The sequence below is a fragment of the Hirundo rustica genome, chromosome 2 (assembly GCF_015227805.2).
Source record: "Hirundo rustica isolate bHirRus1 chromosome 2, bHirRus1.pri.v3, whole genome shotgun sequence".
NCBI classification, from domain to species: domain Eukaryota; kingdom Metazoa; phylum Chordata; class Aves; order Passeriformes; family Hirundinidae; genus Hirundo; species Hirundo rustica.
The window spans coordinates 847006-874165 of record NC_053451.1 but is presented as its reverse complement, the minus strand read 5'-3'; the positions used below and the strand labels follow the sequence as shown (position 1 = coordinate 874165).

Sequence of the window (27160 nt, the reverse complement as noted above, 5' to 3'; positions counted from 1 at the left end):
GAGGTAAGATCCAGGGGGCTTCATTTGGATTTAATTCAGACACAAACTGCCCTGCGCTCTCTTTTTTGCCACATGCCCCGTTTAGTGGTACAGCAGGTGTCCGGACACCCAAGGGTGAGGTGGCTCGGATTTAACTCAGCTGTGTTGGGCAATCCTCGAGATGCAAAGTACAAAACCACAGGGAAAATGCTAATTAATAACGCAATTGGAAAATAAATGCTACAACAGGGCAAACTACCCTGTTTCTGCAGGAAAGCAGGAAGGACAAACAGAATATAACAGGCAGGTGTCCAGAATAACAAAGATGTGGTTTTATTTGGAGTTTTAAACATGTGGTTTCTTCCCTGGGAGCTCTGGATGGCCGGGGAGTGGGTGAATTCCTTCACAAGCACCACGCTGGGTTTGTAGAGCTGTCAGTAAAACGAGGCTTCGGGGTGCTGGCTTAATACAAGCAATCAGTAGGTGGGAATGCAGCTGGAAAATGCACCAGCCACGTATTTCCATGCAGTTTCCACAGCACTGTGCAGTATTTATTCATGAATATTTACGTACTCCGCGCCTGTGTGGAAGTTTTTCTGCGGTCTCCAGCCGTGCCAAAGGGCCGAAGGGCGCTGCAGGAGGCAGCCCGCAGACCTCGCACCCCGCGTGCCCGCCGGCAGCCACCGTCCCTGCGGGCTCGTGTGGCCACGACGCCTTCCCAAAATGTGCTCAGAGCACCTCTGGGTGTCTGCAAGGCCAGGGGCTGGGCTGTGCCTGCTGGAGGTGGAGGAAGGAGCAGAAGTTCCCATCCACGCTGAGCTGTGTGGAGAGACCACGCATCCTGCCTGTGGCTCTGCCAGGGCCAGGCTGCGTCGCTGCTCTGGAAGAGGCTGTGGCGTGCCCACAACCTGTGTCTGTGCTGAATCACATCCAGGCCTGGCAGTCTGGGCAATCCAGGAGGGCCTGGTGGGACAGTTGAAGCCTCCTGACAGTCCCTGGCTGGCAGCCAGCGTGTCACAGCCTGGGAAGCGCTTGGCAGTGCCCAGCTTGGCGGGGCCGCTCCGTCCGCAGCTGGAGCAGGGGCAGCTCCTGGCACCCAGCTGCTGGGGAGCGGCGCCGGCTGCACGCGTGCTTATTCCCTAATCCCGGCCTGTCGCTGTGATCCCGCCTAAGCCACGCCGTGCTGAGCAGGGGTTTCCTGGCCAGGATCGCTCGGACACGCCGTGCTGAAGGCACAGCTCCAGGCGCAGCTCTGCCGGGAGGTCTGAGCGACAGAAGGAGCTGCTGGGCACGGGCAGGTGGGTGCAGCCCTGGTGTGCCCAGAGCCAAATCCACCTCGCTGCAGCCTCAGGGCACCTTTCCTCTTGTCCTGTCCCTGAATCCTACGGACCCTGGCTGCCCCCTCCTGGCAGGGAGTCGTGGAGAGCCACAAAGTGCCCCCTGAGCATGTACATTTTTAGGTGTTACTGCAGAGACTGAGCTCTAGAAGACAGTTTCTAAAGAAAACAGTGGTAGGAAAGGAAAAATGTGCTTAACGCAAGCTAGAACAAACTTATTGTTTCTTACATTTTTTTCAGCGTGGGCTCTGCTGGGGACAAAAAAAACCGCAGCGCGAGTGGCTGCGAACGGTGTGGGGGGAGAGTTTGGGGTTCAATGCTTGCGGCAGGCAGCGCGGGGTCGGGGGGAGAGTTTGGGGTTCAATGCTTGCGGCACGCAGCGCGGGGTCGGGGGGAGAGTTTGGGGTTCAATGCTTGCGGCACGCAGCGCGGGGTCGGGGGGAGAGTTTGGGGTTCAATGCTTGCGGCACGCAGCGCGGGGTCGGGGGGAGAGTTTGGGGTTCAATGCTTGCGGCACGCAGCGCGGGGTCGGGGGGAGAGTTTGGGGTTCAATGCTTGCGGCAGGCAGCGCGGGGTCGGGGGGAGAGTTTGGGGTTCAATGCTTGCGGCAGGCAGCGCGGGGTCGGGGGGAGAGTTTGGGGTTCAATGCTTGCGGCAGGCAGCGCGGGGTCGGGGGGAGAGTTTGGGGTTCAATGCTTGCGGCACGCAGCGCGGGGTCGGGGGGAGAGTTTGGGGTTCAATGCTTGCGGCACGCAGCGCGGGGTCGGGGGGAGAGTTTGGGGTTCAATGCTTGCGGCACGCAGCGCGGGGTTGATTAGCGCCGCAATGGTCCGTGAGCGCCACTGGATGGCGCCAGTGCTCCACGTTTGAGGCGTCGCTCTCCCTCCCACGGGCCTCGGCTTTGGAAAAATCCTGGAAAATCGGAAGCGGCAGCAGCAGCAACAAAAAAAGGTAAAATACCTTTATGAGTGAGGGGTCTGGGGAAGCAAAGGGAAGGGACGACGTAGACTGATCAGCTGCATTTAAACAAAAACATCCTTTTCCATCTAGGCTTGTAAATTGGGTGCCTTGATGAATCTCATGGACTGTGTGGCAACATAAACTGTATAAAGAAAAAAACCCAAAACCCCTTCCTTCCGTGTCCCACAGGAATTGTGGAGGTTAGCTCATAGTTTTGTGGAAGAGAGACTCTCTTGCAAGGGTTGAAAGCAGCTAGTCTGGAAAAAAGATCCAAAAGCTTTCACATGGGTAGAAATGATTGCTCTAATTCCTCTGGGATCTTTGTATGGCATCGTGCATAGACTGAGATAAAAACAAGGGGCATAAGGACTCGTGTTTGTGTGGGGAAAACCCCATCCATGGACATGAAACCAATCTGTCTGGGGAGAAAGGGGTTTAAAGCGAATGGCACCACATATAGCAGGAATACAAAGGGCCCAGGTCTGCACTGTTGGTTTAATTTGTTTATTTGGAGGCGAGGCAGTGACCCCATTGCTCACAGGCCCTGCAGAAGCAATGCTGCTGAACGTAGCTCACAAATACAGACAAACTGAAGGACCTGCTTCCCACCCTGCCTCCCGCTCCTCCCTGCAACTCCTGCCTTCCTTCCCTGCTCCACACCGACACACAGGTGGGAGAAGGTCCTCTCTAACAACTCCCATGCTGGTTTTGCTCTCCACGCTGCCATCTCCAAAGCACTAAGATGCTGGGAATCTTCCCAGTGCTTCCCTCACTGGGCAAGGATGGCATTGGACAGACCATGTTGCAACCCACTGTTGAGTAAAAGCTCATTTCTGTATGGCTTTAATATTTTAAATGAATTATTCAGAGGAGTACACAGGCACAGTCACCTTCCCATAAGCAGCAGGTAATCAGGAAAACATTAATATTTGAGGAAGAAAAGCTCTGGGCTGTTGATGTAGCCAGGAAGGGTGGGGGTACTCTCTCCCATGCCTTTCACAAGCAGCTGTGTGCCTCTGGGCATCTCGTGGGCATAGAATCATGGAATTGTTTAGGTTGGAAAAGTCCCTTGAGATCATTAAGCCCAACTGTTTTCCTGTGGGAGAACTATTTAGTGTCTTTGCTGGTGACAAGGACAGTGGGACTGACGACACCGAGCTCCGTGGTGCAGTCACACCCCAGAGGGAAGGGATCCAGGGGCACCCAGAGGGACCTGGGTGGGCTGCAGAGGTGGCACGGTGAGAACCTCGTGATGTTCAACAAAGCCAAGGGCAAGTGCTGCACCTGGCTGAGGGCAATGCCAAGGACAAACACAGGCTGGGAGAGAATGAACTTCCCACAGGCAGAGGGCAGGGGTGGATGGGATAGTGGGCAGGAATTATTCCCTGGGAGGGTGGTGAGGCCCTGGCACAGGGTGCCCGGAGCAGCTGCGGCTGCCCCTGGATCCCTGGCAGTGTCCAAGGCCAGGCTGGACATTGGGGCTTGGAGCAGCCTGGGACAGTGGAAGGTGTTCCTGTCCATGGCAGGGGGTGGAATGGGATTTGCTTTAAACTCCCTCCTAACTGGAACCATTCTGGGATTTTCTGAAATTAGCACTGACATTGAAAGCAAGACTTTATCTGAATAAGCTGACAACAAACAGGATTGGAAGCCAAGGCTCCTGTCTGCCTTGTGTGTGTCCTATGGGATGAGCAGCAATACCCCGGGAAAGCTCTGGCTCTGCCATTATCCAGAGAACTCTGATTTCACAGACCACTTCATCCACAGTGCCAGTAACACAGGTAACAGCATTCCTCAAAAGAGAGGCTGAGGTGGACAATAATTCATCAAATGCATTTCCCTCTTTTACATAATCCTCCAGGCACATCACGAGGATGTGATTCCACTATTAGCTCGCTGCAGCCTGACAGAAATGCCAGCTGAAAAACACCTGGGAAGGCATTTTTATGATTTTTGAAGCAGGCAGAGGCCTGGAAGAGCTTCTCCAAGGGACTGTGAGGGCTGATGGATATTTTGCACTTAGGGGAGCAGACTGTCCTCGCTAAAATTCATGTTAAGCAGGAATATTCCTTTTCCATATACGCAGCTGGCAGCCAACCTGAGTCACTTACATAAAATCCAGAAACCTTCATTATTAAATTGTCATTCCTATTTTCAAAGACAAAAATAAGGCAATGGTTGTGGTGAACATCTTCTCTAAGCTACAGGGAGATCTGACAGGAAAGTAAGTGTTTCACCAGTACAGAGCAAGACCTAATTCAAACCAGTTTGGGCGGCCTGGTTTATACTGGTCACAGTCTGCCACTACTTTTCAAAGAATGGTTTCCTCTTTCTTTTTTTTTTTTTTTTTTAAACCCTTTTTCCACCTTCCCACTTGAAATGTCCCCTGTGGTTCCTGTCTCTCAGGTACAGGCGTGCGCTGCTCCGGAGCAAGAGCATGCTTTTGCGTGGAGGAGAAATACCACAACATGCATTGCAAAGAGAAAAGGGCTTTATTTCCGAAATTTAAACAGTGGAATGTCTGCAGTAGGGACAGAACTTTGTTTCTGAGCTTTCCTCCTCCATACAGATTCTTCCACGAGGAATGCTGCGCCCTGTTTCCAATCACGGAATTGCTGCCCTTGCAGTTAAGTTTTACTCTGTTCTTTGAGAGTCGCCAAATTGTTTCTTTCTGACAGAGCAACTCCTGTGTGCCCCTGTGAGAAACAACTCTCCTTTGTGCAGCTCAATCGTTCGTAAACTCAGGATTTTCCCAGGAAGGTGTTTTACTCCTGCTTAATTCCCTGAAAACAAGGCTTGCTGATGTTGGGCAATTGACGTGTAGCAGGGGGAATTTTCAGCTCTGGCCCATCTTCTGCTTCCTTTGAAAACATTTCGGAGGAAAGCGAACTTTTTATGCACACAATCACCGCGGGACAAAAATAGCAGCTCCCAAATTAGCAGTGAGTAGGTGGAGGGGGACAGCCAGCACACGGGCTCGGCACAGCAGTCTGGGAATGCAAATGAAGGGATGGGGCTTGACGTGCAGAGGAACTGGAACTGTCAGATGACTAATGAGTCTCACCCATCACAGCCGAGGCCCTGCAAAAGCAGCAGGACGAGGTGGGATGAGTTAAAAATGTGCCCATATGCGCTGGCAGGAGCTGCGGGTCTGCGGGGAGAGCTGGAGAGGGACTGGAGACAAGGGATGGAGGGACAGGACACAGGGAATGGCTTCCACTGCCAGAGGGCAGCGTTAGATGGGATATTGGCAAGGAATTCGGGGCTGTGAGGGTGGGGAGGCCCTGGCGCGCCTGAAATCAGAGTCAGGAAAGGAGCTGTGTTTAATCGTGCCGGTTAAATGCTCTGCTAAGGTGCTTGGCATGGTAATGCCATCTAAAACCTGCCATTAATTAGTCAATGGCTTAATGAAGAAAACTGGCATTTAATATTTGGACTTGATTTGCAAGCAACACGTGATTAGCGATATCTGAGATTTTGTATTTGACTTTTAAAGGCAGAACAAATACACGGTATTAGAAAATAAATATTCTTTATTAGGTACACATTGGGTTGGCTTCGATTTCCCCACTCTGACTTTCAAAGGTGTTGGTGAGGTGCTCCCACTGTTTTTTTTTTTGTTGAAAAACATTGTCAGTTCAGACACCAGCTTGCGTTTACTTATTAGTGCATTGTAAAATGTGCCTCTCCAGGCTTGAGCCGAGATTTAACAAAATCCAAGTGCTCTCTTTGGGCTGAGCCCTGTCCCGCTGAAGGGAGGCCGTGAGTGATGCAAACAAAGGCATTCATGTTCACTGGCTACAAGTTACATAGCTCCCTTATTAATTAGTGTTCTGTCATCTGTTGGTTAATGATTCTCTGGCGTCTCCTGCTCATTCCCATGCTCGGCGTTCCTCTTCTTTTGGGTCGGTGGGGTTTTGGAGCTGGTGGTCACGATCTGCTCTCCCGGAATTCCCTTTTTCCCCCGTGGGAGCTCATTCTGCACGGTTACTTTTATTAGTTTCTTCCTTATCTTGGGGGTTCTGCCAAACGTCCTTGTGGGCCGTAAATCCTGCATTCCTCGTGTCCGCTATCAGAAGCACATCCTTTTTCCCAAGCTCTGCTCACCTCCCCTGGCTCTGACATCATGGAAACGTGTCCAGCCCGACACCTTAAAAGGTAATTTGTTTTTCTAACACCTGGATATCACCTTGTTGATTGCTCTCTGTTTCTGGGATAAAATCGCCTTTCTAGCAGATCAGGCTTGAAAGCGTACGAAGATCAAACATCACGGAACATCCTATTTTAGGGAATTTTGGCACATTCCACATTTCAGAGGCAGAGGCAGAGACAGGGAAAGCTGAGCACCGTTCCTGGGGGCCTTAAAGGGGTCAGGAGCCAGGGAGGAGCGGGTGCCTCAAACAGTTCCCCACTGCATTGTCAGAAACGATAGAGCTTTATAATTTTAGTCAATGGTTTTAATTAACCTTCAAATTAATTGTTTTAATTTATCATAACCAATATGTGTATTGATTGTCCTGTGTTATTCTTAGATTAATCTTAGCCAGCATTTAGCAAAGCTGTCATAAGCGACTTTTGCAGGAATGCAGCTGGGAGAATGACGAACTTTAACTTTTGATGAACTAACTCTGATGTGTTCCAACGAACAAAGCTCAGGAGAGGAAGATGGATTGGTGCGATTGGACATCTGGAACGCAGAATTTATGGAACACAAGGACATTTTGCAGGAAGCAGAAGATAAAGAAGAAACTAAAAAAGAGCCAGTAGATGTGTTGGAAAGGCCCTGCTGGAGGAAATAGATACTAAAAAGTCTAAAAATATGGACTAATTACCGTGAAGTGAGCAATCAATAACCAGTAGGATAGTACTAATTAACGAAAGAGAGCTGTGTAATTTAGAAATGCCATCATTTGACGAAACGGATGAATAGGTGAAAACGTTCCGTATCCGTGTCTGTGTGGAGGCTGGAATTTCGCCGTACACCCAGCCGTACGCCGGGCTAAAAATAAAGCAACGCCTGACTCGCTGGCGCTCAGAAGACGGGGTGAGAGGGTTTTATTCATCCCGAACGACGCCGGAGCTGGCAGCGGGGGGGTGCCGGGGGTCTGGGGCCACGAGATCCGTGAGGAAGCGCGAGGGCTCGCGCGGGGTCGCGCGGGGTCGCGCGGGGTCGCGAGGGGTCGCGAGGGGCGGCGGAGGCTCCGCGCCCGCCGCGCGCACCGCGCCGCGATTGGCCGAGTCCCGGCGCGCGCCGCGCTCGTTCGCTCGCTCGCGCGCGCGCTCCCCGCCCCTCCCGCGCGCGCCCATTGTCACGCACGGGGCTCCCCGACTCCAAAGGCCCCGCCGCCGCCGCCGCCGTCGCTCATTGGCCGGCCTGGCCCGGATTGACGCGCGGCGCGGCCAATGGGCGGCGCTTCGCGCGGCGCTAGGCGGGGACCGATGTGGCAGCGGCGCCTATCGGCGGCGGCGCGCGCTCAGCCGCGGGCGCCCGGCGGGCACCGGGAGCGGCTCCCGGGGCGGGCGGCGACCCCCGGCCAGCGACCGGCCCGCAGCCGCCGCCACGCACCCGCCCGCCCGGCCGCCACCCGGCACTGCCAGCCGGCCACCCATCGCCGACCGACCGACCGACCGACCGCCCGCCCGTGGTGCTGGCGACCCCGGCGCCGTGCAGGTGAGTGCGCGTCCGGTCGCGTGCCCGCATCGCCGCGCGCGCCGGGGCACCGCGGGCATCCCTGTCCCCGTTCCCGCTCCGCCAGGCACGGGGGCGCGCGGCGGGTCCCGAGCCGGCCCTGCCGCAGCCTCCGCGCTGGAAATGTCACCGCCGGCCCCCGCTGGCCGGAGCCCGGTGCCTGCCCCGCCGGCGAAGCCGCGGGCGAGCGGCCCGAGGCGCCCCAGAGGCGCTGGGGCGCGCACAGGTGAGCGGTGCGGGGCAGGCGAGTGCCCGCCCCGGCCGCAGGGTCAGCGGAGGCCGGCGCAGCCCGGAGTCACGGCTCCCGAGGGATGCTCGCAGGCCGAGGCTCCAGGGGAAGCGCTGCCCTGGCAGGAGTTGCGGGCTCCCGGAGGATGCTCGCAGCCCCGGGCTCCACGGGGAGCACTGGCACAAACGGAATTGCGGGAACGTGTGCGTCTTTCCACGTTGGCTTGGGAAGCGGTGGGAGAAACTGACATGGTGTTGTTCTTCGTCAATGGTCCTGCGCTGGGAGAAACTGACATGGTGTTCTTCATCAATGGTCCTTCGTTCCCACTTGATCGGGGCATCCGGAGGACTGGGCTGGCAGAAGCTGAGGGATTAGGTAGCACTCGGGAGTTGTTAACGATTTTGAAATTCTGATTTGAAAATGTCTTGGAATAAATTGGGGGAGGCCGAGATCTAAGGAGGGATTAGTTGGGTGTCTGTGATTAGGGCATCTTTCCCCCTTCCAGTATTATTAAAATGCTCCTGTCGTTTTCAATGACACTTCAGCGCTGTGATGTAAATTATTGAGCAAGGGCAGACGAGATCTCCTTCACCTGTGCTGTAAGGGTCCAATCCCACAGAGAGCAACTTCCTGCCACCCTTCCTGGAGCTTGTCCAGGAGCATCCCCACTCCTGTCCCTGTGCAGTCCCTGGCTGCCCTTCCCCAGGCAGTGTTGCTGCTGGATTGCTTGGAGCTGCTGTCCTTGATGCTTCCCAGGGAGTCCCACGCATGGGACAGTCCTGTGGGATTCTGGAGGTATCAGCGACCTTGGCAAGTGTGCTTGCCTCTCAGACTTTGCCTTCTCTGCCCTTCTACACGGATTTGGGGACCGATAGGTGCCCAGGTCCTGGGAAATGTCTTGGAATGGGATTGTCACCCTGTGATAGCTGTTGGCCGTGCTACACTTGCACCTTCATCCAGGGGAAAACACGATTGGGGAGTGGGTGGGGAATGAATGGGGCTGTTTCTTCCCTCCCAGGCCCTGGAATGGTGGAGGTGGAAAAGGAATGTAGCGGAGTTGGCTCACCTCAGCTCTGGCTGCAGGCAGATCACTCCTGTTCCCACTTCGGCTGCCGGAGCTCTTGATGCCCCAGAATCACGATTCCCATGGAGGAGAAAGCCATTTCCTTCTCCAACAGCAGAGCAGCTTGAAAATGCCTGTTGTTACAGGGATTCTCTCCAAAATGGTTTATTCTGCAGCTTTTCTGCTGTTGTTGTTATTCTTGCATTTATGACCCAGTTACGCTTTCTGGGATATTAAAGGCAATATTCTGGAGTCCTTACACAAATGCTCATCATCTCTAATGATAACTGACTTTGGGCTCTGGTCCTGCATAATCTCAGGTGATGCTGACTGGAATTTGCCTTGAGGGAGACAAGATAAACTGCTGTTTGAAAGGGCCTTTTTTGGTGTCTCTGGGTGCTCTTGGCCGAAGCAGAATCCAATGGCTCCTGCCCCACATCTGTCCAGGGATTCACCTGGTCTTGCGTTTGGAAGAGGAAAGGTGGTGGTGGGGTTTCTTAGCCCGTCTGAGGTGATGGTGCTGTGTAGTCCTTCAGTGGCTGGGAGCATTGGGAAAAGCTTGTGCTGCCTGGTTTGAGGGGCTCAGTGTGTATTACAGGGGGAGGACCACGTTTGTGAGTACCAGAGCCCTGCTTTCGAGGCGAAGTTCTCGTGCTGTAGTGAGGAGCGCGGTATAAATAGCAGTGCTGGGTTTTAGCCACTGAATTCAAAGTTATGGTTTCCACAGCAACCAGCACTCAGGCCGTCATTTGTGTATGGAATATTTCCCCGTTTTTGAAAAGCCCATGTGCCTGGCATCTGGTGTGGTGCTGTGTCCAGTCCTCCTCCGCAAACACCCCTCACTCATTCCTCCCACTCGGCGTTTGAGCATCCCCCTCCCGCTTTCCTTCTCCCAGGGGCTCTTCTTGCTCTGTTCCCAGCTTCCCACTGCCTTCTTCTGGGCCAGCAGCGTGTGCACCAAATCCCAGCCCGGCCACCGTGTCCCTTTGTCTTGTAAGTCCTCCTTTTGGTGCCAGTGTTGGCTTCCAGCTGTGCCTGGGGTGTGGAAGGCACAGCCCTGCTTTGGATCCGTGTTTGTTTTATCCCTCACACACCCACCCATGTTTCCCCTTTCTCCCTTACCTGGGGGTTGTTATTTCGGTGGTAGATCCACAGCCCCCCTGACTCTGTCCCTTGCAGCTCAGAGATCAGAGCTGTGCACTGTCGTGGAGGACCACGGGATGTGCCCTTGCTATGGGAGGATGAGGATGCAATGCTTGCTTTAATAAATGTTTGTCATACAAATGTGCAGTGTTGCTAAAGTGGTTTCATTTATAGCCAGGGGGCTGATGTATCTGCATGGTTGTGTCCAAGTTACAGTTTCCAGAGCAACTGGAGCAGCTTTGTGTCTTGGAAGATTGTTAACTAAAGCATGAAACGTTATATCAAATTTTCCTTTCTTAAATTCTGTAATCTCAGCTACTGTTAAAAACGCAGCTGTGCCTATCTGAGAACATGTTTAAAAGCCTTGAAGGACCAAACGGATCTTCTTCAGGTGTGTAACTCTGCCATGAAAGCAGGAATGGGAACTGTCAGCCCCTAAAGTCATTATGCTTAGAGTTAGAGCAAAAGGCACTGTAATTAAAAAAACCCAAATAATCCATTAAAAAAAAATTAAAAAATAACCCCAAGCCAAAAAAAAAAAAAAAAAAAAAAAAAAAAAGGTCTCAAGCTGTTGGAGAGTATCCAACAAGGAGGGACACGAGGATGGTGAAGGGTCTGGAGAGGCCATACAAGGAACAACTGAGGACACTTGGAATGCTCACCTGGAGGAGAGGAGACTGAGGGGAACCTCACTGGGGTCTGCAGCTTCCTCTGATCTCTGCTCTCTGTGACAGTGACAGGGAAGGGCTGGGGTTGTGCCAGGGAGGTTTATGTTGGATATTAGAGGGTGCTGGGCACTGCCCAGGCTCCCCAGGGAATGGGCACGGCCCCAAGGCTGCCCGAGCTCCAGGAGCACTTGGACAGCTCTGCCAGGGGTGCACGGGGTGGGATTGTTGGGGTGTCTGTGCAGGGCCAGGAGCTGGGCTGGATGATCCTTGTGGGTCCCTCCCAGCTCAGGAGGTTTTGTGGTTCTGGGATCTTGTCTCTGACCAGAACTAATGACAAAAATACAGCCTGGGAAAACGGTGTAGAAAGGCTGATGTCAGCTGAAGACAATCATCAAATGAAGGCTGGAAAGAAGGGGTGGGTGAAGCTCAGGCTCTTCTCTACCTGGGGGCAGTTGGGCAGGCCATGACGCTGAAGGCTGGTATGTTGTTATTTTTTCCCCCTCTTTCCCCTCTCCTTTGGCTGGTGCTCCTTGTGAAAGCATCTCCCTCTTGCAGTGTCTCCTGGACGCTTATCTGAGCAGTAATTTCAAGGACCTTGGCTGTAACAAGAAGTCACTTTCCCACTGCAGCTCAATTAGAGCCCGTGTTACTTTCCAAGCTGTGGGTGTCGCTTCCTTGTTGGTTTCTCCTTGGTCGGTGAAGTGTTGTGTCAGTAACAAACATAAACATTCCCTTGGAAATGGACCTGCTGGGGACTTGTGCAGGTTTGAGCAATGGTGCTGTAAAGTGCTTTGTAGGTTTCTTGGGGAAGCCCAGCCAGGAGCCTTTAAGTGTTGGCTTGTGTAAAAGGGAATTAAAAAGTGAGTGTCTCAGGGGTCTTCCTCTCTATTTTTATTAGTAGCCTTCCAGCTCAATGTTTTCCTCTTTACATATTTACCACGTATGTAAAGTCCCCCTGATGCTGCTGCCTACAGCAGCCCTCTCAGCAGCCTATGGGCTTTGCTTAATAAAATGGAGGAATGATTCTTCTCCTACAAGATGTTTTTAAAATGAGACTTAAACCCAAACCTTGTGATCTTTGGTGTGCTGCCCAGATTAGAGAAACAAAATGATTGAAACAGCAGCTGGCAGTGGCTGCAAGTGAGCTGGGATACCTTGAACTTCTCTCTGAGTCGCTTTAAGGAAAGGTGAAAGTTTTTCCTTCTCTGTGCTCAGCCCAAGCCTTGTGATACAGCACAGACTGGGAAGGGATTTTAGTTTGGAGCTTGTTCCCATGGGAGCAAGGCTGCAGTGGGATATGCTGTGTATCTTCCAGCTGGGAAGTCTCCCTGCAGCTTTGGCCGGTGAGAGAGAGGAGGAGAAGGCTCAGGTGAGAGGAGAGGAAAGGCTGTTTTCTGTGTGCTGGTGATGAGGAGGGGTGGGCTAGTCCTGAGCACTGGATGTGGCACTTGCTTGGGACACAGCAGTTCCTGAAGTGCTGTGTTTCCCCAGACACTGGGGTTGGGTTTGAACAAAAACACAGCTTTGAAGTTGTGCCCTTTCCAGCTAGGGAAAGTGCCATCTTTGGACTAGGGCTTTGTGCTGGCTGAAAGCAGTAATTTCACCTGACAGTAGGGAAGCCTTTTTTCTGGTAGCAGGAAATCCCTGTGTTTTGAGTTATGCCGCCCAGGCTGCAGCAGCGAAAGCTTGGGACACCTCTGGCCACAGTTACCTTGTACGTGAGAGGATCCTCTGCTGCATCGCAGCGTTTGGCGTGTCTTTGTGTCTGCTTTTCCCCTTCACATGCGCTGTGCCCAAGATTAGTACAGTTTTCCTCCTCGAGGATAAATAATTTAAACACCTGGACTGATTAAGTGCGTGCATCTCAGCTCAGCACAGTTGTGACTCCTTTTTATTTATTTATTTATTTATTTAAATTTCCAAGACTGCCTTTCCTGAAGAAGATTCAAAGCAACTGAAAATAGCTTCATCACAGAAACATCAAGCCTGACTTGGGGATTGTTGCTCTCGTGGCTGGGATTCTGACAGTGTACATTTGCCTCCCCATTAGCAACATCTCATTGAACGCTCAAGGGTTTATTGACAACTCGTTTGCTTTGCCTAATTGCGTGCCTTGCTGCAGGGCAGGACTGCCTTCCCTTGGCACTGCAGGAGTGAGGGCTTGGGGAGCCAGGAGCCGAATCCCTGCCCTCCCAATCCTGCTGCCGTGGGCTCGCCCCGAACCAAGCACCTAAAAAAAGAAATCTTTTTCCCTGCTGTGTGACCCGTCTCATCCTGCCTCAGTCAGTGCTCAGACTGGCTGACAAAAGCACTATCAGATGACTGGAGTTTCCTCTCCCTTTGTTGTCAAAAAGTGCTCTTGCAACTACCTTTACAGAGCAGCTGAATGTCTCTGGGCTCCAGTTAAACCACAGCTGGAAAACATCTCTCATCTCTCACTCAAAACATCTTGTATCTAGAGATGTAAAACCTCGTGCCAGAAAGCTGCGGCTCAATCCTTTGCCCACGATTTTTCCCGCTACACTAGCACTCCTCTGCAAGAACATGAACGTCCTGACTGCCTGTGTCTTGTCTGTCTGATTTGCAGGAGGAAGTGTGCAGAAATCCAGCAGCATTAGGAAAGTTTTGCTTGGCTTTGGGGTGTTTTGATTACCCACCTCCCCTTTCTTTTTATATATTTTTGTTTATTTTTTTGTGTGTTTTACAGTAACTTGGTAGTTTTGTCAAGGCTTCAGCCCACCTCCCTTAGAAGCAGTGCTCAGCCAGACACACAGCTCTCAGCAAGCCAGGGCAATTCCTGCTTGGATTCAGTTCCTGCTTGTCTGTGGCACCCATGCAGTGCTTTAGCAGCGGGCAGGTTTTGTTGTGTCAAATGATCCCATACCCCAGCCCACCACACTTTGCCTCTTCTAAGGCGAATCTCAGCCTGCCTTTGCTCCTTGGCACGGCTTGGGGAGGAATGGCCCGTCCAGCCCTTCCACTCTGTCCCTCCACTGAACTCTCTGCTGGGATTTTCCCTGGAAATTGCTGCCCTCCATCACCAGTGAGGTCTTGGACAAAAAGCCTCTCCCCCCGTGTTGCAGCAGGGCTCTGTTTGGCTGCACCAGCGCCTCACCTCAGTTTGCTTATGGAAAGTGTGTCTGAAACCTTGAGAGTCCTGCTTCCTGACCACCCAGCGAGTTCCTGCAGAGTTTCTGTGCTCTTCAGAGCTTCGATGAAAGCCTAAATTCATGCCCTAACTGCATTTCTGCATTCCTACCTGCAGGACTTGCTGGAGGCCTCCATTGTGTAGCTTGTTCCTTCTCCACGAACCTTTCCCTGATGTCTGGCAGGTGTGATACAGTAGCAGAGGCACTTCTAAATCTGCAGAAGCACAGGAAGGAAAAAACCAAAAAAACTGCAGAGAGAGCTTACTGCAGTTAACTCTTCCACTTAGCCTAATGTTCTGGTACCATCAGGCTTTCAGGACGTGGCAGTGGGGTTTGATCCAGAGGGTTTGGTGTCTGATTCGAGAGATGAGAGCTGTCAGGGATAGCCATGAACTGAAACACAACAATTTCCATCTCACCCTGAGGAAGAACTGCTGTCCGTGGAGGGGGCAGAGCCCTGGAGGAGCTGCCCAGGGAGGGCCTGGAGTCTCCCCCTCTGGGGACATCCCAAAAATCCCAAATTCCTATGTCACCTGCTCCAGGTGCCCCTGCCTTGGCAGGGGGATAGGACTGGGTGATCTCAGAGATCCCAACCATCCCAGGATTCTGTGAACATAAATCCTGGCTTGTTCCTGCTAAAACACATTTCCTGGCTTGGCCATCCCTGTGTCCTGGCAAAGTCACACTGACACCTTGGCAGATCTGGCAGCGAAGTCAGCGGCGTTGGGATTTCTCCCGTGACCCATAAAACCGAGTTTGTTCCGTGGGTTCTAACAGCAGCATGGGCTCGTGTCGCCCCTTTGCTCAGGGGTGGTTGTGAGGAAGGGCGCTGGAGCTGACAGAATCACCTGCCAGCATAATGAAATGCATAGCTAAATGAATATAAAAACCCCACACAAGCGAGTTGCTTTTGTACAAATCACCTTTTGTCTTCGCTTTTTTATGGAGGCTCGCTGGAGTGTGAAGATCCCTCTGTGAAAATAAGGTGAGCCATTAGTATTAATTGATTTGGGTTTTAATACGGGTTGGGATGAGCTTGCTGAGGCTCAGAGTGGCAATGTGTGCCGTTCCAGGAGAAATTGATTGCGTTTTGTCTCTTCCATGTGTCGCTTTCCCTTAAACTGCTAATGAAATTCCATCACTAGCGAACAGGATGTTCCATTAAACGTGCATTCAACTCCTAATCGTTAACAAGTGTCTTTTTAGGGGCCTTTTTCCTTGCTAGCCCCCTGCTTTGCTGGGTATACAGTATTGGATTTTACTCTTGGTTTTTCAAAGCCATGAGTGGGGATAGCAAGACTTCTTTGTCCATCCCTGTGTTTATTCCTCTTTGGAGAGTTATTTTGGATGGCCTGGCTGGGGTTTTTGTGTGTTTTGCCTTTGGTAGCAATTACTGCTGCTTGCATTTGTGGCTTCCAGTGCAGAACAAAGCTGGTTTGTGTGCCTGGCCAGTAGTAATTGTTGACAGTTGATAAGGTTGGAGACCTCTCATTGTGGCCAGGATCTGAATTGTACCAACTTCTGCTGAACCCAAATTACAGGGGTATAATTTTAGCTTCAGGGCTCCCGTGCTGGAATACTTCCTTTCCTCTGGTAATAAAGCAAAGAAAAAGTCAGTGTTTGAGGTCTTTCCTAAACCTGAAGTGTCACAAAACCTGCCAGAATTTCTATTCTTACCCTTGTCTGCTCTCAGACTGTGTTGGTAACACAGAGTTTTTCTGTCCCTCGGGCTGGTTAAACTCATTCCCTGCCTGTTTAAATCTGTTCTGTGTGTGTTAGGTGGAATATACTGAGAAAGAGGGACTTGCTGGGGGCTCTGCATATCCAGTGACTGGAACAGCTCATGGACCATGAATGATGTAAACCCCAGCCCAAGGAGCTGGAAGGGAGGGTGGGGCCCCCCAATGTGGGGAGCTTCTGGCCTTGGCTGAGAATCTGCTTTTCTTGGAGCTTTGAATGAAGTAACTGGTGTTACCTGGGCGTTTTCCAAGTTCTTTTCTCAGTGAAATTTTTGTGAGTAGGATGGTTTGAAAAGGAATGAATGTGTCATTTAGGGAGGTTCAGGTTGGGCATCAGCAGGAACTTCGTCACAGAAAGGTTAGACATTGGAATGGGCTGTCTGTGAAGGTAGGAAGGCCTGGATGTGGCACTCAGCGCTGTGACAAGGTGGGGATCAGACACAGGTCAGGTTCATGGTCTGGGAGGGCTTTTCCAACCGGGATGATTCTGCGGTTTAGAAATGTCTGAGAACCGTGTTTGCCATGGGGTGATTAGGAGATTAAGTAGTGGATTAATTGTAATTATTGCACTGGAACCCTCCTGATGTGCCTCTGTCCTCTCTGAAAGGGTTGTGTGAGAGAGGCTGAGCGCCTTGTTTTACTTTGGGCAATTATTTGTTGGCAATGTGCGGTTTTTGTCCTTGTGTCCCAAATTAAAGCTGTTTAGCTTTCAACTTGGAATTGGTGTGAAATTCCTACTTCTGTTCTACAAGTGGAAATTGTTTGTTGGCAGCACGTGATTTCCGGGGAATGTTCTGATTTGCATCACAGGAAGGCTTCAGGAGATTGGGAAAATAAAAGCACAGTTTTCCTTTGGCCACATGTAGGTGTTTGGAGGTACCTGCTGGGGCAGGATTTGGGGTGAACTCAAGCTGGATGAACAAGGCAGCTCTTTGTGCAGCTCCCTCTTCCCGTGAAGGCATTCCCGCATCACACTGAGTCTTCTTCCGCTATGAAACGCATCTGTATGTCTCTATTCATAATATGAAGGTACTAAAAAGTGCCAGACCCTTCTGTCCTGGGCATGAGGATAGACCTGGGCAGGTGCTACTAACACTTCTCCAAAACGCTCCCCCAGTTTCCAGTAAATGTGCATTGGGGGACTTTTTTTTTTTTTTTTTCCCCAGAGGGAGCCTCTCACTTGGTTTTTAACGGTGTGCATCAGGTTGTGTGAGGACTGCATGAGTTTCTCACCGGCTAATACGAACTTGAAAACTGCCAGATGTCATCGTGCGTGTTGGGTGCGTGTTGTGTGAGGCTCCGATGGTGCTGGCCGGCAGCTCAGCTGATGGCCAGATCCACGCTGTGGGCGGGGTTGGTTTGGTTGGTTTGTTGAATTTTTCGTGCTGTGTGTGTGGCTGAGGTGAAGGGTGAGTGCAGTGCAGTGTGGGAGCTCACAGCTCCTGCGGTCCCTGCAGCATGTGACCGGGCGCTTAGGGCTGATTGCATTACTCACTGCAGCCTGCCCAGGCCATCTGTGGGCTGCCTCTCAGGCTGTGGGCACGGCTCATCCACTGCAGGGAATCCAGGGTGCTTTGGGTGGAAGGGACCTCGAGCATCACCCGGTGCCATGGACAGGAACACTTTCCACTGTCCCAGCTTGCTCCAAGCCCCAATGTCCAGCCTGGCCTTGGACACTGCCAGGGATCCAGGGGCAGCCACAGCTTCTCTGGGCACCCTGTGCCAGGGCCTCACCACCCTCCCAGGGAATAATTCCTTTCCACTGTCCCATCCATCCCTGCCCTCTGGCCGTGGGAAGTTCATTCTCTCCCAGCCTGTGTTTGTCCTTGGCATTGCCCCCAGCCAGGTGCAGCACTTGCCCTTGGCTTCGCTGAACATCACGACGTTCTCACCGTGCACCCAGGTCCCTCTGGGTGCCCCTGGATCCCTTCCCTCTGGGGTGTGACTGCACCACGGAGCTCGGTGTCGTCAGTCCCACTGTCCTTGTCACCAGCAAAGACACTAAATAGTTCTCCCATAGAGAGGGAACCAAGTTCCCCCAAAGCTCTCAGAAGCAGAGCTGGGCACTGCTTTTAAACAGACAGCAGACCTTGTAAAGCAAAACCTGTGAGTATGGGCATCCCCAAATCAAGCCAGGGTGAAAAATGCGCCTGTGTAGAGCTTGGTTGCAGTTGAGAATTCAAATGCTTGATTTAACTGACAGATTCCACACGCCATCCCTTTTCCTTGCCTTTTCTCCCCACGGAGGTTGGAATCTTCGCTGATCTCCTCCCCCTCTGGCCTTGTCCAGGGGTGATGGAGGCAGGGGGACAGTGAGGGGGCACCTGGAGGGGGGAGTGGAAGGAGTGCTTGTAGGTTGGCCAACAGAGAGTAGGTCTGCTCTGTATTTTTTAACTCGGAGTGCCGAAAGACACTCCCTCTCCTTTCTCTTCCTGGAAAAGAAGGGAAAACATCCCTCAGAAGGGACCCCCTGGGGTCTGATAGATAAGCTGTCTGCATTTTTGTGGCAGGGAGTCATCTCCTTGCCTTAGCCCCTGCTCCAGGTAGGCTTTATCTGCCCCTCATCTGCCCCCTGGGGCTCTCTGGTTTTCCTGACTGTTTCACAGAACTAAACTGTTCTTCCAGTCCCAAAGAGCTCCTGGGGCAGATGGATGTGTCTGCTGGGGGGCTTCTCCTGCATCCCCTGCTTCTGGGCAGGTCAGGGTAGGGCAGGTGTGCCAGGACTGCTGCTGGAAGGAGAAGCAGGTGCCCTTGCTCCTCCAGACCCCTGGAACTCTGGCCAGGTGAGTCTGCACGCTGCCTTGGCACACTTGCTGAGCTTCTGTGGCTGCTTCTGGCCCTGGCCCCTCCAGTTTGGTGTCTTGACCTGGCCCCCTGTTCCTGCAAAGCTCAGACGTGGAACCAGGGCTTGCTGGGGTACTGGGTACCCTCTCGCTGCCTTGGATTGGAGCACGTTACAAGTTCATTTCTTTTTGGCAGTGCTTTCCCCATTGCCTCCTTTTGCCCTGCAGTGGGAGCAGGAGAGGCAGCAGCACAGGGGACTGAACCCTGCGCTTAACACCGAACTCTCTGCTTGGTGTAGCTGTAGGAGCGAATCCATAGTTTTTCTGCAGAGACCCCAAATTTTCTTGAAGAGAAATTGTGCTTCAGGTTGTTCCTTGTGCTGGAAGTGTGGAAGGACATCTTTGAGCCTGGCTCTTGCCTCACCTGTTGGCTTCATCCTGCGGTGGGGGACAAAAACAAAGGGATATGGATGGACAAAAAAAAGAGGAAAGAATGTTTTTCCAGAAGGACTGGAGCTCTGGCATGCTGCAAGGGTTGGCAGCAGCAGTGGAAGCAGAGTTTTGTAGGATCCATGGCAGCTGAAATCCTGCAGAGGAGGCAGTGGCACCCTAATGGGAATCATCCTGTGGGGAATTGGGAATGGCAGGACATGAAATGCCTCGGGAGATCTGCCTGCTGCAGATGCTCCAGGTCTCTGGAATCAGTGAGCAACCGAGTCTCATGCACAGGGAGGTAATTTATTCCCCTGTTTTCGTGGGCAGGAGAGGGAAGAGCTCGTGCGTGGTGGGAGTGAGCCTCAGGATAATGTGAGCAGCTTGGGCTGGGGATCTTCTCTCAGATCATCCCAAATCCTTGTTGACAGAAGGAATGTGTGGATTTCTTGCCTCGTGGCTCATCTGCTCCAGCACAGGCAGACAGGGACCTGTTTATCCCAAATAATCTTTCTGGGTGCGGGGAAGTCTTCTGCTGGGTTTCTGTGCTGCCCTTCATGTGAAGGGGTTTGTCAGCACCCAGTGGGTGGACTCGGGAAGACATCTGTGTTCTGTGACTGTGCAGGGGAAACCTGGCTCAGAGTGAGGGGAAAACACTGGCACCCATGATGATTCAACATAATGCCCTTGGTGGACACCGGTCTCTCTTTAGGCTGTCCTAAAAAGAATGGAACCCTTCTCCCAAGCAGAAGCTGGAAATTCTTATATTTTTTGTACCTTTGAAAGTTTTCCAAGGAAGCAATGAGAGTCATTTAGCATTCCTGAGAGTTACCCAGGGGGTTGCCCTTCCTGGGATCTGCACCAGTGCTGGTGTGCTGATCTGCTAAGCCAAGTGTCTCTCTCCATGTCAATAAATTATTTTCTTGGTCTTCACTGTCAGTTGTACTCCAGTGATGAAACTGCATCCTCTGGAGAGCTGTGCCAAAAATGGAGAAGCCTGTGTTTGACTCGTTCTGGTTCTAGCCCTGCACTGGGTTTGTGAGAAGGGATCATTTAATCACCATCACCAGTACCCCAGGGAACGGCTGGGGCTGTGTCTGGAGGGATTTATGTGGGGTATCAGGGAAAGGTTCTTCCCCCAGAGGGTGCTGAGCACTGCCCAGGTTCCCCCGGGAATGGGCACGGCCCCGAGGCTGCCCGAGCTCCAGGAGCGTTTAGAGAGCTCTGCCAGGGGTGCACGGGGTGGGATTGTTGGGGTGTCTGTGCAGGAACAGGAGTTGGACCCAGTGATTCCTGTGGGGCCCTTCCAGCTCTGGAATTTCTGGGATAAGTGATTATGAAAATACAGAGGCACTCAGGGAGTCAAGGAGTTAGAAGTGTCTTCACTCCGCTTGGGCTGGCAGTTCTGGATTTCCCCTCAGTGTGGATTTTCAGAAAGAACAAGTTGTCCCAAGCGAAGGGTTCTGTGTCAGAAAAAAAAAACAACCAAAAACCAAAACAAACTAAAACCTTAACCCCCCCACTTTCAAGAAGTTCATTTTTAGCGTGCCTGTGCACTTAATCACCTCTTAAATAAATTCAGGGGACACAGAGCTGTTCGCCCCATCAAGGTTCCTGGTGCAAATGTACAATATTCTCTCAGCACATCCTTCCTTTCTTCCTTACCCAGCACTTTAATGCTGGGGGTGGTGGGAGGAAGGGTGTGTGAAACACTTTATCTCTGTGAAGAGAAAGTGTCTGAACCTGTTTGTACTTCAGGGGCAGGTCCTGCACCTCCTTCTTGTCCTTGTGCAAGACCAGCTTTTCTTCTTTTGTGTGGAGGATGCTTTGGGCTTTCCGGCTGCTCTGTAGCCTTGCAGAATGGGCAGATGACAGAATTACGGGGAAGGAGAGGCAATTAAGTGTGTGTGTGTTGTTTTCTGCTCCCCTGCAGAAGGTGCCCTTCCTTCCTAATTTTTAGGCGCCTGTTGAAGAGAACTGGTGACCTTTTTCTTCTCTTTCACCAAGAGCAGACAGCCAAATGCTGCTGGAATGGCCTCGTTTTTGAGGCATTAGGGGTTTCTGTTGAAGAAATTAAGATGTGCTGGGCTCTGATCTGTCTCCCAGATCAAGTGGAGCGTATTTCTTGCATGTGCCATTGCGTGTTTCAAGACCAGGATGGTAATTGGTGTTGATTTGACTTGGAGGCAGGTTGAGATGGAAAGCTGGGGTGAATCCATGGGCTGTGGTGCCTCAGTGGGCCACTCTGCTCCTTGCTGAAGCCAGCTCAGAGCTGAGGTCACTCTGTGTGGTGCCATAAAACATCTCCTGGCATGGCCTGAGTGTGTAGGACAGCTGATATCGATGAGGCTCCTCTGGCTTGCCAACAAAACTCAGTCGAGCCTTAAATCTTGTTTTTCCAGCTGGGAATGGCAGTGTCACTCCTCCAGGGATGCTTTCCTTTAAAATGATGTCTGTAAGCTCAGTGGAGAAAGATAATTTCTACCCTTCTGAGCTTTTGAAAGAGATTCAATCCATTTGTATTTTGCTAACCTGTGCCAATGTTTTCTCTGTTTGAAATCCTGTTTCTCCTAGCTGAGATGAAAATTTCCCATTCTCATTTAACTTTAGAACATTCTAAATTTCAGGGCCTGAAAGTGTGCCAAGGTGGAGTTGTTTTGTGTAACCGCTTTTTACAGAGTAAGATAGAACTTGTAGAAATAGTGTTTAAGGGTATTTAAACACTGACAGTGATCTCTCCAGCCATGTAGCTAAAATCACAGTGATGTCAAAGTGGTTGTCAGACCTTGGGTTTCCCCTTTCAGATCTGTTAAAGGTTTGTTCTGCTGTTTGGGTCTGTTTTCATCTCCCTTTCTCATTATCAGAGGGCTGCTGCCACTTACTCTGCCCTCTTTGTACTTGGCTTGCAATACCTGCTCCCACTCCAGAGCCCTAGAGTAAACACGCTGCTATTTTGGTTCAAGTAGTGTCTTTATTTCTGTTTCTTTTTTTTTTTTTAAATTTTATTTTGAGGTGACTATAACCCAGCATACCCCTCAGTATTTATTTGTGTTAAAGTGCTGGCCAGCCCGTGACCCGAAGGCCCAGCGTGCTCGAGCCTTTCATGTACAATGGTATCTGCCTCACAAAGAAAACACCGATAAAGAAAATAAATCCAAGTCTAACCAGGAGGTTGTGAGCCTTACAGGATGCTGTGCCCCGGGGTTCAGCTGCAGTGACCCTGCCAGGGGCTGCCAGCTCCCTGGATAATGGGAATAGAGAGGCAGTGGCTTGCACTGGTACTTTTGTTATCTGCCACAGTGAGTGAGACTTCTCCTGGTCCCTGGAACGTGGCTGCAGCTCCAGGTGTGGCATTTGGCCCCAGCCAGGGCACAGGGGCCTCAAGGCAGCCTGTGGTGTGGGTTTGCACAGCCCACTGTGTCCCTGCGCCTCCATGGGGCTTCTGCTGCAGAAGGAAATGGCTTTGGGTTTTTTCCCTCGTCTTTTAAAATTGCTGCTGGTGATCCCTTGAGTTCTGGAAAGCTGCTCCTAGAAAGAGACTACTGAGCTTTCTTAAAATAGCTAATTAAGTATGTATTTAAGCTTGTCTGTGTTAGAAACTAGCCAGCCTAGCTGTAATAGGATTGTTCTGGCTCGTTTTAATTGTGCTGATCTAACTTGTGGGGATGCTTCAGTGCAGGAAAACGTTTGGGAGCAGACTTCTCCTGGAAACCTGCAGTGAAACCAACCCCTTCCCAGAATCCCAGAACCCAGGATGGGTCAGGCTGGAAGGGACTCCTGTGGGTCACCTGGTGCCACATCCCTGCTCCAGCAGGGCTATCCCAGGGCACAGGGCACAGGAAGATGTCCAGAAGGGGATGGGATATCCCCAGGGAGGCAAACTCCTGACCCTCTCTGGTCTCTGCTCAGGGCTGTGGCTCATCCTGGGCTGAGCAGAGGGGAGGGTCCCTCCTGGGAGGGTCCCTCCCTGACCTGCTGGGAATGCCCTTCCCGATGCCCCCTGGATCCCCCATTCCTCCTGTGTGGCTTTGCTGTGTGATCCTGTGACTGTGGGGACCCTCCTTTTCTTCCTGGTAGCTGAGAGCCACCAGCACCTCCAGGGATCCCACATGGCAAAGAACATTCCTGATGCTCATCCTCCCTCGTCCTCGCTGCCGTGGATCCGCGTGTCTTGGCACCGCAGATGACCCATATCCGGCCAATGAGAATAGTCTGGCATCAATATTTGAAGTCAAGAGTTACTCATGCATACAGCATTCAGTTTGATTTATTTATTTGATCCAGTGCTGAGAGCAGGGGAGTTGAACACTCGGAAGTGCAGGGGAAGCCCTGCCTGAAGATTCCTTGTGTGCGTTCAGCAGAGGGGTCTTGAGTCAAGGGTGTGCAACTGTGGCAGGAGTTTATTTTTATTTCTTCTTAGGGCCTTCATTCAGGATGTTTGCTTTTAACAAAGAATTAAAAGGGTTTTCAGTTTTTTAGCATCCCTTATGTAACCTCCAAAATATATTTTAAGCAGGAATCTGCTTTTTATTCCCCTTTTTCTTTACAAGAGGAGCTTTTGCTGGAGTAGCAGGACGAGTCTTTGACGGCAGGTTGTTGCTGTGCTCTGCGCCTCTTGTGACTCTGTGGAATTGCTGTTGCTCTCCCTTTCCTGGCTGTGGGAATTCCCAGTGGAAATGGTTTAGATGCTGGGGGAATTTGGGCTGTGTTTCACGTCAGACCTTTGCTGGGCTACAGAGAAAGTTGTCCTTCTCACTGTTAAATTCCTTCTCCACAGACAAGGAGATCAGGACTAACCCCTAATTAAAGCAAGGAGGGCTTGTGTGAGCATCCCATTGACAGGAGAAGCTTTTGGCTTCTTCCCTCAGCCTGGCTCTGGGCCTGCTGCCTGAGGGAGGGTCCAAAAATCTCCTCCTGCCATTTAAACAAGATATAAAAATACAACAAACCGGTATTTCCCCCTTTGGGGTTTGGATCGAGCTTTTCACACAACAGTGTCACAAACTGGGGAGGAAGAACATGAATAAATAAATATGTCAAAGCTCCCCAAAAACCCGCTGCCTCTGAACCCTTCACTGCAAAATTGTTTGACTTTACTGGCCTGTTTTAAGCCTTGGCTTCTGGGGCCCTTTCAAATGAGAAGTATTGCTGAAACCAGCCTACAGTAATAGGGGAGTTTCACTGCTGACTTGGCTGTGTGCGAGAGGGAATCTCTTTTTTCCTCACTGCAAATGGATTGCTATCAGGTCACTTCTCCTTTTCCTGGAAGAAGGTTTGCTTCAAAGGACTTGAAGTATCAATTCTCTGATACTTGCCTTGAATGGGTAGCAGTGCTAAAAAGTTAATGGAGTGCAATAGTCTGGATGATGATTTCGCCTCTGATGTGAAGGAATTTGATATTCTTTTTCTTTTTTCATTGCCTGGTGCGCTTTCTTCTTCACTATCTATACACCTATCTCATTTTTCTTTTTTCCTGTGCGTGCAGTTCCCTGGGATCCTGGTGCTCCTCCCTGGGTTGGCAATTCGGTCTGGCACGGCTGTGACTGGGGAGCTGCGGACGCGCCTGATGCGGCTCCGCACGTTTGGTGTTTGTGCTGGTAACCCCAGGCGGCTCGGGACGCTCCAGCTGGGTAGAGACGGGGCTGAAATACAAAGTTTTTATACTTGCAGCCAGTTTCCCGAGGTGGGGGTGACAGCGATTTCGGTCCTGGTTGCCACACCACGAGTGGCCGCGGTGGCTTTGTTGCCGCTCCGGGGGGAAGGGGTGGCAGAGCCCTGCCAGGTGTCCCAAAGCCACCCAAAGCAGCCCCAGGAACGTCACTGACGGATGACAGGGGCTGCACTGGCCACTGGTTCCCTGCCACCCGTGCTGGGTGCCCTGGCAGTGCTCCCACAGGGAGCCAGGGATGGAGAGGGGGTGCCCGGTCCAGGAGGTGCCTTCAGGAGCTCACCCACTTCTCCCAGCACATGTGCACATGTGGATTTTTCCAGGGAGAAATCAGGACGGGGCAGAGACAGATTTTGCTCTGGAACAGTGTTTTATATCACTTTGCAGCAGTGTTTATTTCCCCTGGGCAAAGGCAAATGGTGAATACCTTGTAGGGACTGCAAAGAAACATTAATTACTGTGGCATATTCTCCTCTTTGGCTCAACTCGTGGCATTTTAAAAGCGTCTTCCATAGCTCGGATTTGTTTGTGTGGGAAGTCAGTTACATAATTAAAGCAAATTCTGTTCTATTATTCTGTGTTTTTCAGCCAAATGTTTTCCCTTAAATTAGTGCTGTCTGTAGCTGGGTAAAAATAAGGAGTGTCTTTGTCAAAGTTTTTTTCTCCTTTGAAGCTTTTTTCATCTGCTCTTCCTAATGGGCATTTTCCAATATTATTCTTTGTAATTGTTTTGTGGTCATTGTCTGCTCTGGTTTGAAAAGGCTCATTAGGAAGCAAAGCCCTTGATGCCCGGCTCAGGAGTGGTATTTATGATGTGTGAGGTGCTCTCACTTCGGTGAGGGAGGGTGTGCAGAAGGTGTTTCTGCTGTTTTGGGTCCTGCTGTGACTGGAAGTCTCTGATGAGGAAATTGCCGTTTTCCTGCCTGCCGTGCTCCAGAGTTTGTGTCGGTTCTACTGGGAAGTGTCAGGGATTTGTGCTGTCAGAACGTTGGTGGCTTTTCCTTGAGAAGAGCCTGGCCCAGTGCTGGGGGCAGGAATGAGGATGGAGCATCCAGACCCAGCAGGGAGCTCGGGGGGCTCTGAGCAGCACGGTGCCCACGTGGCCGGGATTATCTGGTATTAAGTGAAACAGCAAATGTGCAAAAAAAACCCAGGACTTGGGCACGGTGCTCCCTGCTCACACTTCCCAAAGGCTTATGGGGTGCCAGGGCGGGTGTGGGGATGGTGTTTGCAAGCAGCCCCATTAGGTTTGTGTGATGGTAGCAGGAGGTGAGGATGTGCTTTGCAGGAGTGGGGTCTGATTTAAGTCAGGCTTCACAAACAGTGCTTTGCAGAAAGAGCTGTGCTGGTGAGGGAGTGTGGAAGCCCCTCCTTTCTGGAAGTGTCTTTCTCCTGCGGGCCTGGGACATGGCTGTAACTCTTGGGGTGTTCAAGAAGAGGTTTGCCTGCAAATCACAACAGAGCTGCCTTTGGAGGGCCCCTTGGCTCACCTCAGTGTGGGAGGGATGTTTTGAGGTGCGCCTCAGCTCGCTTCTCACCCGCGTCTCGTTATTTGGCACTGACTTGATGCTGGCATCACTGAATCACAGGATCATTTATGTTGGGAAGGACCTCCAGGATCATCAAATCCAACCTGTGCCCGATTCCCACCTTGTCACCTGCCCAGAGCACTGAGTGCCACATCCAGGAATTCCTTGGACACCTCCAGGAATGGGAACTCTCCAACCTTCCTGGGCAGCCCCTTCCAAGGCCTGAGCACCCTTTCCATGGGGAAATTCCTGCTGATGTCCAACCTGAGCCTCCCCTGGCACAGCCTGAGGCTGTTTCCTCTTGTTCTGTCCCTGTTCCCCCTGGCTGTTCCCCCCTGTCAGGGAGTTGTGCAGAACCAGAAGATCCCCCCTGAGCCTCCTTTTCTCTGGGCTGAGCCCCTTTCCAGCTTCCTCAGCCTCTCCTCCTCAGACTCAACACTCTGGACCCGTCACCAGCTTTGCTGCCCTTCCCTGGACTCGATTTGAGCTGGATCTTTGAAACTGTCATTCGTTCCAACTGAAATCCAAGAGTTTTGTTCAGCTCCCCTGTGATCACTGAGCTTGCTGGAGCTTGGAGGTGCAGACACACAGAGATGATCTCCCTTGGGTATGGCACTGACACTGCACTCGGGGCATCTGCTGAGCTCTTACACTCGTGGTGTGTGAATACAGGGCTTGGATTGACTCGTAAAGCCTTGGCCTGTGTGGGGCTGAAACCATCGGCAGCTGGGATAGCCTGGACTGGAAGGGAGAATGGAGCTACGTTTGCACTCTGTCTGCTGGACATATTGC

At 51.7% G+C, this 27160-nt stretch overlaps 1 protein-coding gene across 1 annotated transcript in view; it reads left to right on the top strand.

The window, feature by feature from the left end:
* Positions 1 to 7852: 7852 nt before the first annotated feature.
* The window catches only part of TIAM1 (TIAM Rac1 associated GEF 1), a 127000-nt gene continuing 107692 nt past the window's right edge, over positions 7853 to 27160 (top strand). Inside the window, exon 1 of the mRNA XM_040090388.1 lies at positions 7853 to 7947. The gene's annotated coding sequence lies outside the window, so the exon portion shown is untranslated. The remainder of the gene's footprint in view (positions 7948 to 27160) is intronic.